The sequence below is a fragment of the Phalacrocorax aristotelis genome, chromosome 5, assembly GCF_949628215.1.
Source record: "Phalacrocorax aristotelis chromosome 5, bGulAri2.1, whole genome shotgun sequence".
Lineage (NCBI taxonomy): Eukaryota > Metazoa > Chordata > Aves > Suliformes > Phalacrocoracidae > Phalacrocorax > Phalacrocorax aristotelis.
Genome location: NC_134280.1, coordinates 27,317,964 through 27,332,661, shown reverse-complemented (window position 1 = coordinate 27,332,661; position 14,698 = coordinate 27,317,964). Strand labels below are relative to the sequence as shown.

The following is a 14,698-nucleotide window of genomic DNA, read 5'->3' as shown; positions in this document are numbered from 1 at the left end:
TACAGTTTTTATCATGAAATGTGTATGAGAGGTATGAGTGAGCTTAAAGAAAATAAGGCAGCAGGTACATACTCCATTTTATTTATTTAATATCTTGAATTATTAAAAAGACAGGTGCTGCTTGGCAGATAGCTTCCATTGTTGTATGAACTATCAACCAGCAAAAGGGGCAATGTGTTGACAGATATCTTGACCGTGAATTACAATTACAGGGATTGAACCATGAAGGATAGAAAAGAGTGAATCCCATTATATTTATAGATAGAGTGAACAGAAGCCTATAGATACATGATAAAAATATAAACTGGCATTAATTATTTTAGGATTAATTCCTTTTGAAACAATAAATGTAGAAGATCACAAACTAGAGGACCTTTTTGCTAAATGACACTTAACACTAGGGCAAACTGTCTTGGTAGATTGCGAACAGGCTATAGTGCTTTTAATCCATAGGTCATTGACTTGAATCTGTCTCAAAATGCTAATGATTAGTGGAGGGTCAAGGATCTCTTCACTGATCTAGACATTTATGTTCAGAAAATGGCAAGAACTATACAAGAAAAAAATTAAAGACAAAAGAAGAATAAAAAAAGAGAGAGAAATGCAGTGATTTTCTTTTCTTTTCTTTTCTTTTCTTTTACACCATAGCAAGGAATATAGGCAAGATACTGAAAAAAAGCCTTCTTTAAGGAGATGAACTGTCTTTGCTTATAAAGGTACCTTCGAAAGAAATGTGTTGTATTTACTTTTCAGAGAATATATAGTCTATGAATAGATTTAAAAGTAGCATGACTTTGCAGTGTATGTCCCTAACGCATGAGCGAAAGAATGTGATTTTAACATGCATCTTGGACTAGGAATTTTGATTCAAGTCTTTTCATCTAATGATGTTGGTTTTGTACATGATGTTGGGGCTTTTCTTGTTTTTTGTTTTTTTTTCCTGGGCATGGACTACTGAACTAGAACTAAGTAAGATTTGATTAAACTGCCTCTCTCCTAAGCTCTGTTTGACTGAGAATAGAATCAGTTCTAGTGTAATTGCCCTGTGCAGAATTCCACAGCTGAAGAAAAGCAGAGTCTTATTTCCTCCTGCCTCATATTGTGCTCCACTTTCAAATATCAACTATGACGAGATGTCCACATGGGGATTTTAGTGTGCTTTAAACTTCCACCATAAATTTCTCTGCACAAGCATCTTCATGTAAATACTCCATACAGTATCAGTCCTTGAAATGTATCTACTTACAGGCTACTGTTGCAGCTCCCATGGCATCTCCCCAGTGGACAGTGACTGTTTTGTTGTCAGGGAGTTTTACGTTCTTCCACCTCTCAGCAGAGAATTGAGGCCAGTCACAATCCTGTCTGCAACTCTAGAGTAGGGGGCTCCTCATTTTTTGCAATGAAAACTGTCTGATAAAATTAATAATGTTTTGCTTGTTATTTGATTCAGCCTCTTACTAGCATTGCCCTTGCCCTGGTTGTACTTGGAAAGCCCTACCATGCTTATCAGACTCCATTCAGAGCCACCTCACGGTGGTTTTATCACAGTCACCTTTGCAGGGACACCTTACGTTGTTGTGCAGAGCTAAGCACTGATTCAGCAGAGCTTATCTACTTTGCACTGCCCACAATGGGCCAAAAGCAGAGCTCCCATGTGGGTATTGCCTCTGCAGAGCACACACCTGTGTGCCAGCTCTGCCTGGAGCCAGGGACATCTCCCACCTGCTGAGGTCCTGCCTCTACACTGAGTCTCCCCTTCATGTCCCCACTCCTTAGAGGTCTTTTCTCTAGTGCTGCACTCATTTTTTTGTGGTTAGGTTACTTGAGGCCATATAACAGGTCAGGCAAAGAACAAACATTGAACTAGAATTTCTTAAATGTGTAGTTTGCTGTTGGACAGCATGTGAAATTTTTGTATTACTGAAGTCTATGAATTTAGATCCGGAAAACAATTTTATCAGAGACATCAACTTTTCTGTGTGTCTTTGAGAAAAGTTGTAAACACTGCTGCTCCTACTTTCTCCTTTTGTGCTAGCAGCTCCCTATCACAGTAAGGATATTATTTTTCACAGTAGAAAAAATTATGTTTTTATTTTAATTCTTCTGTCTTTACTATATCCTCTTTCCCTACTCAGACCTTTCTGTTTCTGACAGAGAGTGACTATGACCCAATGGCTTTACTTATCTTGTGGCCCCATTTCCTAACAGGTTGTTGGACCTGTTTCAGCTTTCTTAGTTGCCAACCCACTTCTGCTATGGAATGGCCCTTGTGATCCATAGTGGTGACTGTAGGCATAAAAATAAAAATAGACAAATTGGCATCCAGGCGCTGTCTACACCACGACAATTGTGCTGTTATATGTATTTCTGGCAGCTGGATAACCTGCATGGGGCATTATTTTTTATGTTGTTAATAACATTTTGTGACATTTTGACTCCTGTGCAGCATGGTAGGTTTGAGTACTGTCAAGAATTAGATTCACATGGTAACTCCTATTTTATAAAAGAAATTTCTCTTTAACAAGTTAAATAACAAAATGATGAGCATGGGCAGGGTCAAAGATTTTCATTTAAACAGTATTTATTGATCTACCTGTGGTCCAGCAAGTGAATCGCGCTATACATAACACACAAAAATCACATCTGCTTCCTTCTGCCAAAGTTTATAAATGCTCCCTCTGCTTCTTTGTTGCAATAGCTTAGATCTTCAATAGAACCACTAATGACCATGTGAACTCAGAGGTACGCTCCTGATTGACTGATCTGAACTTTCTTAAGTAGTCCTAAATGCGTAACTTTTTGTTAATTAAGCTCTGGACAGATGCTTTTATTCAGCAAGGGGTTTCAGGGTGCTGTGGTGTGCAGCTCCTGGGACAATTAGATTATCTTTCAGGAGAACATTGCTGGACCATTCTTTACAGCTCATCACCATTATCTTTCACTGAGCCTAGCCTGCACAGAGACAAGGAAGGTTTTCTCGTCCTCATTATTTTCCAAACCACTAGTTCCCTGGCAAGAATATTTGTAGATCCAAGTTGTTCATTACAACAGCTAGACAAAAACATGATCTAAAACTATTGCCACATAAAACAAAAAACAGATTCAGATATAACAGTCATGTTTTTACATAAAATGTGAGAAACATTAGCAATTGTGTATTTATAGCTTAGAAGATACCCTTTAGGTTGCAGGTCTTTGGGTACCCAAATGTAGAAGTTACTAACACTTTAATCCAAATGTAATCTGTTACATCTTTGACACTTTGTTAGTCCTAAAAAGTTTAGAGACCAATAAATTATAAAATTCTGTTATGAGAAGCAGCAAAATGGGGGAAATAGTTTGGCAAGCCACACACAGAAAGGAATCAGAATCTACTGGAAAAAAAGCTCAATTACAGGCTAAAAATCTCTTTGGACTGTATTCTCTATTTTTAAAATAAGTGACATAATTTGAATGTGCTGCTTTCAGACTATTCAAAGACTAAATAAGCCATACCTAAATTTTCATGTTGCTATTCTGTTTAATAGTTATACTGACAAAATCTTTCCTTTTAGATGGCAGGAACAGGCAGGAAACGCCTTACTCTGTGTAACATAGCACCCTGGTAGTGTGTGCTTGTAAAAGGAAAAACGCCCTTGTAAAAGGAAAACTGGGCCCATGCAAACAGACTCAAAATGAGTAACTGACGCCTCCTCTCTGAAGCACTTAATACGGTAAATCAGGAGGCTGTCTTATATGTCACAAGACGAATGTCCAGACTGAGACTGACGAGGCTAATCTGCACCCTCTAGTGACCCAAACTAGTTGAAACATTGGCAGCTGCAAATTACTAAATGACTTTGAATGCTTCTGCCCTAGTAAAGACCTTTATTGCTCTACTACTGTTTTCGGGCAAATAATCAAAAATCTCAATAAAATTGAGAAAACTGGACTGTATCAGGATATATAGAAGCCTGCACACACCACAGGTGTTGACTTCTCCCAGCTGCCAGCCCAGCCATGAGCAGCTGTATAAGGTGGAAAGCAAGCTCATTATGTCCATGCCATTTGCTCTGTGCTGCCTGCCACCCATTCTCAAACGTTGCACTCCTGGAGCACAGACTGGGGGGGTCTGTGCCCTCCATGCAGTCCCTGTGCTCTGATTCCCCTCCGTGGAGGGGCTGTGCCGCTCCCAGCTTCCTGCAGCCATGCAGCAGGGTTGTACGGATTAGCCTGGGGGAGCCTTGAGAGCACGTTCCAAAAATAAAGGCAGTTAGAGTAATTTGCTGCGGCAAGCATGCATGTGTATGATACGCATTTACTGCAAGCCTAGTGATTTAACAGGATTAAATTCTGATCAGCAGAGAGAAGATTGATCATAGCAGTGAGAAAATGGGTACAGTACGTCTGGCTCAATGGCAAACTGGCTTGAGGAAGAAAGTGATACAGTTCAGTGTACATTATGAAGGAATCATATTGAACCTCGGGCTTATTCGCTATATTAAGTGAGCAATAATGTAAGAAAATTGGATAGGCTAGCATCCCCTTTTTAGGTAAGCATCTAATGCTTTACTGTGATACTTTACTCCTTTTTCAGTAGTAAGCATGAAATGAAATGTTCAAAATAATATGGTCATAAAAGCAGATTTACAAACAGACAGAAGAATCCCCAGCCCAGCAGCAAATGTAGCACCATGTAATGCAGCATTTGGTAAAGATTATCACGAAGTGATTTTCATGGCTGAATTCAAAACGTACGCTGTCAGTAGTCCTGTTTTCAGTAGCAGTGAACCTGACAGGGAAATCATCTGAGAAAGAATAGACTCCCAGCATTGTCAACTGGAAGGCAACTCTCCAAAAGGGACAGCTTGCAGCATACAGATGAAGTAAAGAAAATACAGGGTGCTAGACTCCGGTACAGTATAGGTGCTTAGAAGTAAAGCAAGTGGAGAAAGAAAGTTCAAGCACAGGGCTCCAGGGAATTACTAGGGAGGATAATTAAAAATTTGGAGGAATGCTAATGTGCTGAACTGAGAAAAAAGAGAAAATTTAAAGATTAGGAAAAAAATAGGTCAGGGAAGTAGAAAAGGCAATGAAATCTGATGACGGCAAATGTGCTTCCCTGCCCTCCTGGCAGCCTTACACTTGATAAGGGGAGATTGGCAGAAGGCAGGCAGTGCAACCAGCCTGTCCAAGTGCAACTAGCAGATGCCTTTAATGAAAAACATTAATTGGAAAATGGCCTCTTCAAAACTACTTTTGCCAGAACTTCCCCCTCCACCCCCGCCCCCTGCCTATACTAGTTTGTGTTTCTAGAACTTAATTGTATTTTTTGCAGGCTTTTTGTTGTTGTTGGGTTTTGCTTCAATGTGGCCATTCTTGTATCTTTGTGTTGCTGCATCTTGTTTGATTTGCTGCTTGGACAGCATAATAGACTTCCCGGTTTAAGTTAAGTTCTATCATACAAGGAATGTGCAATTAATTTTTAAACTTAGTGAAAAATCTCATCAAGAAATCCATGCATGGCTTCAGGAAGTATGAGAAGTCATTTATTTAACAAAAGGAATGTGAAGATGTTCTTCAAAACTTGCGTCTTTTTATGCCATTGTATTTTATTTCTACAGTGTTTAATAATAAGTCTCTACACATGGTCCATCTTATTTTAGTTCAAGTCTTGAAGCAGAAGCAGTAAATAACAACCTTGCTAATATTCATTATCTGATTAAAGAAATTGAGTCATGTAACAGTACAGAGGTTAAAAGACAGGGAGGATTAAAGGATGAGTGTAGCTAATTAAGGAACCAGCCCTGCAAGCAATTACATACATGGTTAACTTTAAGTACTTCAGCATTAATGGGACTACTCGCATGCTTAAGTTAAGCACATGTGTTTGTGAACTGGAGCTTGAAGACCACATCCTGTGTGATGCTGAGAACATGCTATACATTGAAGGCAACAGGGTTGCCCTGATTCCAGTGGGAGCTGAGGGTATTGTGCACTTTCCTTTACCAGACTCCAGGACAGGGTAGCACAAGCCCACTGGGAAAAGGTTGTTGACTGGGATCTCACAATAAGGCTTCCTAGGTAAATAATAGGTAGCATTCCTTTTCAGAAACGTTCTGAAGCACGCCTTTGTTGATAAGCATCTATTTTTAATAAGCTTCACAAGATCCATGCTGAAATTAAGAAGGTTTTGTACACTATCAGACAGCAATACAGGATAAAAAAGACGTGAGCTGAAAGGGATCCATTCCACTGGGAGAGTCTGGTACAAAGTATTGTATCTGCAAGAAGTAGGTTATGACAAGGTACAGTTTTACTTCCCAAGCTGTATTTTATGTAGCAGCATAACCTGAACTACCTCTTTCATACATTTGTCCATGCCCAGGTCACAGTACAGTCCTACACAACCAAAACCTTGGACCCAAAGGACATATAGCGAGTGAGTCATTCTCTGCATACATTTGATCCAGACACCATTGCTTAGGTTAGTGAATTCATGTATCCCTTGGAGCTGTTAAATCTTAGAAACACTAAAAACTGCTTTTCAAATAAAAGTGCACTGAACCTACTCCATTTATATGTAAAAAATTGTGATGTCCTCTGTATTATCCCTCCTCCCTGATAAAGGTAAATTTAATTTTATTTCAGATTAAAGTTAGTACCTCTCGTCTCTCCTGTCGTGATGGTCTCTTTTGATCTGGGAAGAGCACAGAATCATTGATCCAGTAGGATTTCTTTAGTTTGCCAGTTTAATTTTTAGAAGCACGACTCTCTGTAACTTAAACAAGCAAAGGGATCAAACAATTTGGTCACATCGTCTCACAGTCATAACTGCCCATGCTAGCTAGCAAAATATTTCTTACACTGTGTTTGGTTTGTTGTTTCCTAGGAAGAAGGAATGGCTGTGGGTATCTTTGCTTGGTTTGGGTTTTTTTGTTTGGTTGATTTTTTCCCCTCTGGTGTGCCAAAAGGAAAGGGCTTGTTTGGCATTGTGCTCTATTTTGTTTATGGTCTTTCTGTATCACTTCCAGAAAAAGAAATAGTTGTTGACACTGATTTAGAAATCAGGATTAAACTGTCAGCATCGTAACTGCCAACCAGTTGAGCAGAGAGTAAAATGATGAAAAGTGAGAAGGCAACCTTATCTTTGGCAGAGTATATCTCAGTGTCCCATAGTTTCCTCATTTGGAACCCATTAAAATCATTTATTCCTCCCCCGCCTCCAATTGAAAGGACCCGACCTTTTTTAAACAGGGCAGTGTAAAAACTTCAGTACTGGTGTTTTCTCAGCTGTTGTCTTCACCAGTGATACTCCACTAGCAGTGGCAATTGTGACAATTCAAAAGCTGGGGGGAGAGGCACGGAGGAGAGGAGGGATTGACTTGATTGATTGGTTTATCAGAGAAAATATCCTTTGACACTGAAACCCTTGGTTACCGTTGACTTGACTGTCTGAGGTCGTCTCTGGAGAGACAGTAGGAGTTACAGGGATAGTCCCTTCTCTGGTACTGACTGTTGTTCCACTTCAGGGTGCGAATTCTGGAGCAGACCAACTGGGAGAATTTAGATGCCAGCAGCGGTATGTGGCTGCTTGACATAACTTCCTACTCTCTTCAAGGGTCTATCCTCTCACAGAGACACCAGTCTCCTCACATTCAGTAAGCCTTCCATACTCCGGCATAAGTAAATGGTCTCAGCCGAAGAAGTCCTCCCATAAGAAGGTAAGATTCTCCTGCCTTTCTTCTCAGCTCTGACATTAGCAAGGTAATGCTGTAAATTATTTCTCTGCCATTTTTGAGAGCACGCCCATTAGCGAGTCCCAGATTCTCCCCATCATGGTCTATTGCTCCACTAATGTACTCCTAAGCACAGTTTGAAAAAGATTTCCTTGAGAAGTAGGATTCATATATAATTTTTTCAGCAGTAGCTTTTGTGCAGTGATAAGCCTTATGTTGCTAGTGTAGATGCTCATGTCAGTATGAGAAGGGCCAGACTACACCCTTCTTTTCTTCAGCCATGTTGTAGATGACACAGGTGACACCAAGACATCATCTTGTCATGGTTCTTTCTTCTCCTCCTAACAACATACTGATGTACCACTTTTCTGCAGTTTTGAGTTAAACTTGAAAGACTACTGCCACAACTCTAGCGCTTCTGGAAACAGGACAGTTTTCATAGCCTACCCAGAGGGTTGGCAGCCTACCTATCATTCTGTGTATCAGTATCTGTACATCCTTCCCATACCATTTACCCTTGAACTGGTTTGAAAACCTCTGCCTGGCACACACACTTTGCGAAAGGGTCAGCAGTAGTATCTCAAAGCTGGTTCTTGTGCACCTGAGAGGCCATCTCTGGTTCCTTTGTCTTTGTTGTTCACGCCATTTAGACACCTCAGAGTGGGTGCATCCCAGAGGCTGTGAGCATCTGCACAGTGATGTGTGTCAGGCTCACCTGGACCAGCGTCTACCAGCCCGAGCTGCAGGCAGCTGCTTTGGGCTGGGGAGTGTAGATGAGAACATGGCTCTTGCTCTGCCCTGGAGTCATCCCTCAGAATTTCCAATGACAGTTTCTTCTAAAGGCCCTAATTTTTCTTAAATCTTGTGTAATTCAACATCAAAGTTCATATCCAGCTGTGCTCACTATTGCTTTCTTCCCTTTTCAGATCCAAATCTGTCGCTTAACTGCAATTTCAACTTTTTCAAGTTCTTGGGTCTTTTGAAGTGTCACTACGCCTGTGTTCCCCACAGCCTATTCCCCAACCTGCTTTGCGCTGTTATCGAGGACTGAGAGATCCTTTGTCCCAAATCCTCAAAGGAATATTTCAGTTCTTTCTTTATCCATTTCTGAGGCAGCTCTGTCCCTTGGCCTGTGCACTCCTTAATTTACTCTTAACATTCAATGAATTTTTCTATGGGCACTTAAAATTCACTCTTAACTTTCCTCATTTCAGTCAACATTCAAGCAGGGACACTTGCATGTGTCTTGAATTGTCATTTTATTAAAACCCTTTGCTCCTTTACAATTTCAATTACCGTTTTGTATAATATAATTTGCATTTGCATGGTACCTTCACCCATAAAAGACAAAAGGTTTTTTTTCCTCTCTTAACAGATGAGTAAAATGGAATCAGAGAGATTAGAAAGGTATCTTTGCAGCTCAAAACAACTATATGGTCTTCAATGTGTGAGCTTAATTGCATTGGAGCAAAATACTGTAAGTACGATGGATTGACATGTAAATCAGTGTGTTATAAATCACAGATCTGAATCATGGAGCCTTGATTTGAATAACTGCTTTTAATCTTGGTTTGCATTTGCACTTTTCATTGTTATTCTAAAAATGTTTGCCCTTACTGGTGTGCATAATCATTCAGAATTGCAACTGCACATAGCCTTTACTCCAGCTGGGTATTTCTTACTATGTACTGTTCATACACATGTTTACTTAAGCAGAAAGTTTAACATATATTTATTCAAATTCTATGGTAGAAACCTTAACTTGAATTAGAAAATAGTTCACTACATCTTCAGTTTCAGTAGACGAGAGATTTTTTTTTTAAATTTCTATCAAGCTGAATGTACAATTACAGTGCAAAATATATGCAAATTGAGGTTTTAAAAATATGCAGTTAGTAAACCCTTTTTTCCTTATGTATCCAATAGCATCACTTATTAAAACATATATTAGCAATATATTAGTATTAACTACACTTAGTGAATTGGAGGCTTGTTTCTTGTCACTATAAGCCAGATTTTAGGACTCCAGATCTGCCGTAGAGGCATAATGAGATTTTTCAGAACTGCACTGGTAATCATGTGCCTGCTTCCAAAGAAATCAATGGATGCAAGGTGACCTGTAGGTAGTCTTGAAAATCCCCAGAGACATCTGTTTGCAAGTGTTCAAGTGTTCTCACAAACCTGTGCTGGGGACCTTCAAATTTCTGAAATTAGTCGAGTTTATCCTCACTTGCTGTGCTTATTAATGGATTTTGAAATACCAAAATAGGCTGTACTTTTCAACTCAAAATTGATCTCATTACTATGAATGACTTACTTGGGAAAAAAGTACATATTCTCTCTACTCCTGCTGAACTGCAGCACGAAGTCATTCAGCAAAAAGCTTTTCTGCATCCTGAAAATACTCACAGCTCCAAAAGTAAACAGAACCCATCATCTGCTCTGTTATAAAGAAAGATACAGAAAGTATGTTTAGTCAGTAGCACGTTATATATGTTGTTAATAAAATGTTGAGATAACAAAAATCTAAAAATGTTTCGGCGATTCTGCATATAATTTAAAAAGTAACATACTTTAACTCATTAGAATGGATAGGGTACTTATTAAACATGGTTTTGTTTAGCAGTAAATTATAAGTGTAAGTCTTAGCACATGCTTGCTCCACACATAATTTCAAATTAAATTTTAAATAGTTTTAAGATTAAAAGAATCTTTTTTTGAATATATACTTTGTATGGCTCTTTGAAAAACTATTTTTGTAATCCATTCTTCCATCAAGCTAGCAGCGGACCTCAGGAAACTTTTCAGACTTTCTCAGCCCTGGACTCTGGTTTCTGTACACAGTTGCTGAAAACCTCTCGAAATCCCTGACAGCAGCACTCTTGCTGCTTTCCTGTGCGGGTGGTTCTGCGGTTGTTGCTTATGATCCTCTAAGTGGCCTTTTATTAGAAATTGATGAGTCCTACATCTTTCCCCAACTAACACAACAACAACAAAAAAGAGTAATTTTCTCCGGGATCAGCGTGCAGAAGGGTGTAGCAAGAGATATAAGAACAGTCAGAAATGGGAAAGTGAATCCTGGGATGGGGCTGGCCTGGGTACGAGGGTTAGGTGGGCTATGGTACCCAGAAGTCGGGCGACTTCAGGCTACAGTGGCTGTGACCTGGAGGGGCAGGTGGTCTTAGTGGTGCAAAACGGGTGTGTGCCTCTGACAGGCCATGCCCTAAGCGGGCCATCCGCACTGCTGCCTTGTCTTTTCTTTGTTCTCCAGTGATAGCTGCATGAGGCCCAACTCTTAAACACCCTCCATGGTAAGGCCAAATGCTGAGGGCTCTCGAGCAAGACAACTAGGCCATAATGAATGCTTTCTTTGGGCAGAAACAGCTGTACCACTCCTCATTTGCCCTATGCCTCTCTGCATCATGCTGGGGCAGGCAAGCCCTGACCCACACTCCCGCCAGGCCTGGCCCTGGGCCTGGGCCGCCCCTGCCCTGCAGCGGGCAGGATCGGGGCTGGGGCTGGGGCTGGGGCGGGGACGGCGCGGCGCGGCCTGAGAAGAATGGCACCTCCGGAGGAGAGGCTTAGTCCTTGCGCCGTGCTGCGGGGCCTTCCCGCACCTCCTGCCGCCATCTCGTGGGGAGGGGCCGGCGGCTGCCCGCCGCCTGCCGGGCGGAGGGGGAGGGAGGCCCCAGCAGCCCTGCAGCCGCGTCCCTCCGCGTCCCCTCGGCGCCCCTGAGGCGTTACCGCGGGGTGTCTGCTGGGGCGGCCGGTCCCCTCCTGCCCCGGCGCTCGCACACAACTGGGGACTTCGCCAGGACAGACAGCTGGGCCCTGGGCATGTCGAGGCGAGGCATTAATCAGAGCTAACGCGCCAAGCCCCTTTGCTCTCTTGGCGAGGCAATGGGTGAAATGACGATGGTGCAAATGATCTCTCATGACTTTCATATATTTGTCAATGGAGGCACATTTATCAAAGCCGTATATGGTATTTCTTTGCCCAAAGTCACCTTCTTTGCCCAAAGACAACGAGGCAGGCCTTCATGCCAAGGGCCAAAGGACACAGGCAAGTCAGGTCCAGTTGCCCTCAGAAAACCTTCTGAAGCCTTTCAGAGAGGGTGCTTTACCATAAACATCCATGTGCCAAAAGCTCCGCTTAACCTTGCACAGCGCAGAGACCAGAAAACACTTCCTACCAAAGAATATTTTTTACAATGTGAAAATTGTCATGCTGTGTACAAAGAAAAGTAGACGTTTCAGTTTGACATACTAAGAATTATTATTTCAGTTCTAACTGGTAATTTAAAATAATTTCCATTTTATTCCAAAGAATGACATTTCAGGAGCTTTAAGAAAGAAATGTTTCATTTTTGAATCAAAGGAAATGTTTCATTATGTTAATTCTTTATTTTTTTTTAACTTTCTGCGTTTCTTTACTTGGAGCTTGCTGCAAATATGAGCACTTTTTTGTTTTGTTTCAGGTTAATCCAATACCATTTCCATTTTGACAGATCTTCAGGCAAATCACAGTATCTGTTATTTATACAGCTCTGTCTGTTAAAGCAGTGAGTGATATTCGCTGCTCACCACTTTAAAGACAAATTGAGGCCCTAATCCTGTAAAGACCTACCTATTTTTATGGGTAGAACTGCTTACTGAGCATAAAGTTAATCACATTAAGCTTATAAAGCGCTAGAGATCCTAAAAAGGAAAACATTAGAGATGTGCAAAGTAGAATTTTGACTTTCAAACATTTTTCTCTTTCTCTGCCTTTTCCTGCAGAATGATGGGGGGGGCTCATTCAAACTGAATTTAAAAAAAAACCTTTAGTTAGAATCTTAGTTCTGCGGTTTTTTCTTTCATTTTATGCAGAGACCATATTCTTGATATTCATTGTATTTCAGTTTAAAATAATGTCTGTCTGCTCAATTCAATTCAACTTCAAATATTTTATTCTGATCCTTAGTTTTAAAATAGCTTACAAACAGAATGGGTAAGAGCTGTGCAGACATGTAGAAAATTATTGCTAATCTTTATTCAAAAGGTGCCTTGAGTAGTTTTTTGTACAGCTGGGATAACACCCTGTTTGTTCTCCTTTCTCTCTTCTCTGTTCTCTTCAGAACACAGATCTCTGAGTTACTGGCCAAACCAAAAGACGTTGCACTCTTTGCTAACCCTCTTTGCACCCTTTCCCACCCAAAGTACCTAGGAGCATGCCTCTGCTGTAGACTTCACTCAGTATTAGAGCTTATGTGATGCTTTTCACTCTCCTTTTTTGTATGTGGAAAAAAAAATCATACACCAGCTTAAGAATGTTTTACATTCAAACAAGTGAGCCAGAATGAGGGATAGGCTCAGTTTTGCCTCAACCAAGGTTTGAAATGGCCTTTTCTCAAAAGGCATTCTAAATGAGCATGGGAGATGTTAATTTCAGCATTCACAGTTCCACCTGGGCCATACTGCTAATTTCTTTCTTCTTTCGCTCTACTTGTCATCATCTTTGCTCTAATTTGGCTGCTCTTTCCCACCATTCAAACAGGGACGGACTCTGAGACCTACCCTGCCTGCCCCCCCACTTAAGATGCATACCTGACAGATACAGGTTTGTAGAAGACACGAACAGTTGTTAACAAAATTTATTTTTCCCATGCTGGGCAAGACAAATAGAAGTTATGAGAAAAAGCTTTCCTAGGACTGAGAAGTCTGAGAGCCATTGAAAGCTGTAAGATAGCCAGCATAAATCCATGCCTTTGCGCTGCAAAAATGGCTGGACTTTGGCATGGATGGTACCAGGCAGGTTCTGCAATGCCAGTGTCGCTTGTGCACAGCTAATATTGCAGGGAAGCTGTTAACACACCTCAGGACAAAAATCCTAGATTTTATCCTTAGCATAGGTGTTCAGGCTTAAGCATATGTTGGAGTTGCTGATCATTGTTTATCACTTAGGTTCTTCAAAGGTTAAACTGGGCTCTGTCAGTATAGATCCTCAGTTCGCGTGGCTATGAAGGCTTGTCTTTACTGCCTCTGCAGCTATGCCAGACTAGCCCGGCTGGCAGAGGCCCTAGTACAGATCCAAGACACGCTGACAGAAGGAATTTTTTGGCTGGTATAGCTCCGCCACATTCCTGACTCACATAAGCAAAGACAGCATTTTTCTGCTGACGTAGCTGAGCACACAGAAGAGGTCTGCCAGCATAGCTAAGAGAACTAGAAGTGTGGATTTATTTTTAATTTAAAAAAATAATTATCTATCATGGTTGTTCCAGAAATCTTTAAAATCTGAAGCGAAAAGTCTCTAGAATGATAAACGAAAAAAATCAAATGTTATGATTTAAAAAAATCTCTTTATTTGCAGTAATGGAGAAGCACAGGTTGTGATTTATGTTTTCTTGCAACTGGAGACATTGCTGTTTGATTCATGTGAGCCCTTCCCTTGTGCCCTGAAACCACTGCAGTCAGTGTAGTCATATGTTGACAAAAGTCTCCATTCTTTAGGCAGAAGCAGGGTGTAAACAGCATGTAACAATTGTTTAAAGGTTCAAACATACTTTTTTCTTTTTTTCTTTCCTCCTGGTGCTTTTCAGGAAATAAAAGAGTATTTCTTAAGTACGCTAAGTATTGTTTTATCAAGAAACAAGGATTTTTTTAATTAAAAATTGATGGTATGGAAAATAGTTAGCACGTCATTGGCAGAAAAACACAGAAAAAAAATCTCCGTATAAATCCGCAAAACACAACTTTTATTGGATTTTCGTTAGTGATAACTCAAGCCAGAAGATTAAGGGATTTTTTAGCAAGTAAATATAGAAGCAAAGAAATTTACACATTCAGGTCAGGCATTCATATAAGTAAATATATTCCTTAATTTATTAATGGAGATCAGAAACCTGTTAAATTGTTTATTAAACAGAGCTTCAATATCTTTTGTGTCTGTAGCTGGATGTATTTTAAACAGTTTGAAAGGCAATACATGAAAGATTAAA

General features: G+C 40.5%; 1 long non-coding RNA gene across 2 annotated transcripts in view; it reads left to right on the top strand.

Annotated features, from left to right (window-relative positions):
• Window positions 1-14,698, top strand: part of LOC142057502 (uncharacterized) — a 146,488-nt gene that overhangs the window by 110,316 nt on the left and 21,474 nt on the right. The window contains exons 5-7 of one of the 2 annotated variants that reach the window (XR_012660666.1): window positions 6,368-6,466; window positions 7,512-7,703; window positions 9,094-9,195. This is a non-coding gene — a long non-coding RNA (uncharacterized LOC142057502). The remainder of the gene's footprint in view (window positions 1-6,367; window positions 6,467-7,511; window positions 7,704-9,093; window positions 9,196-14,698) is intronic. The other variant, XR_012660665.1, reaches the window with a different exon arrangement.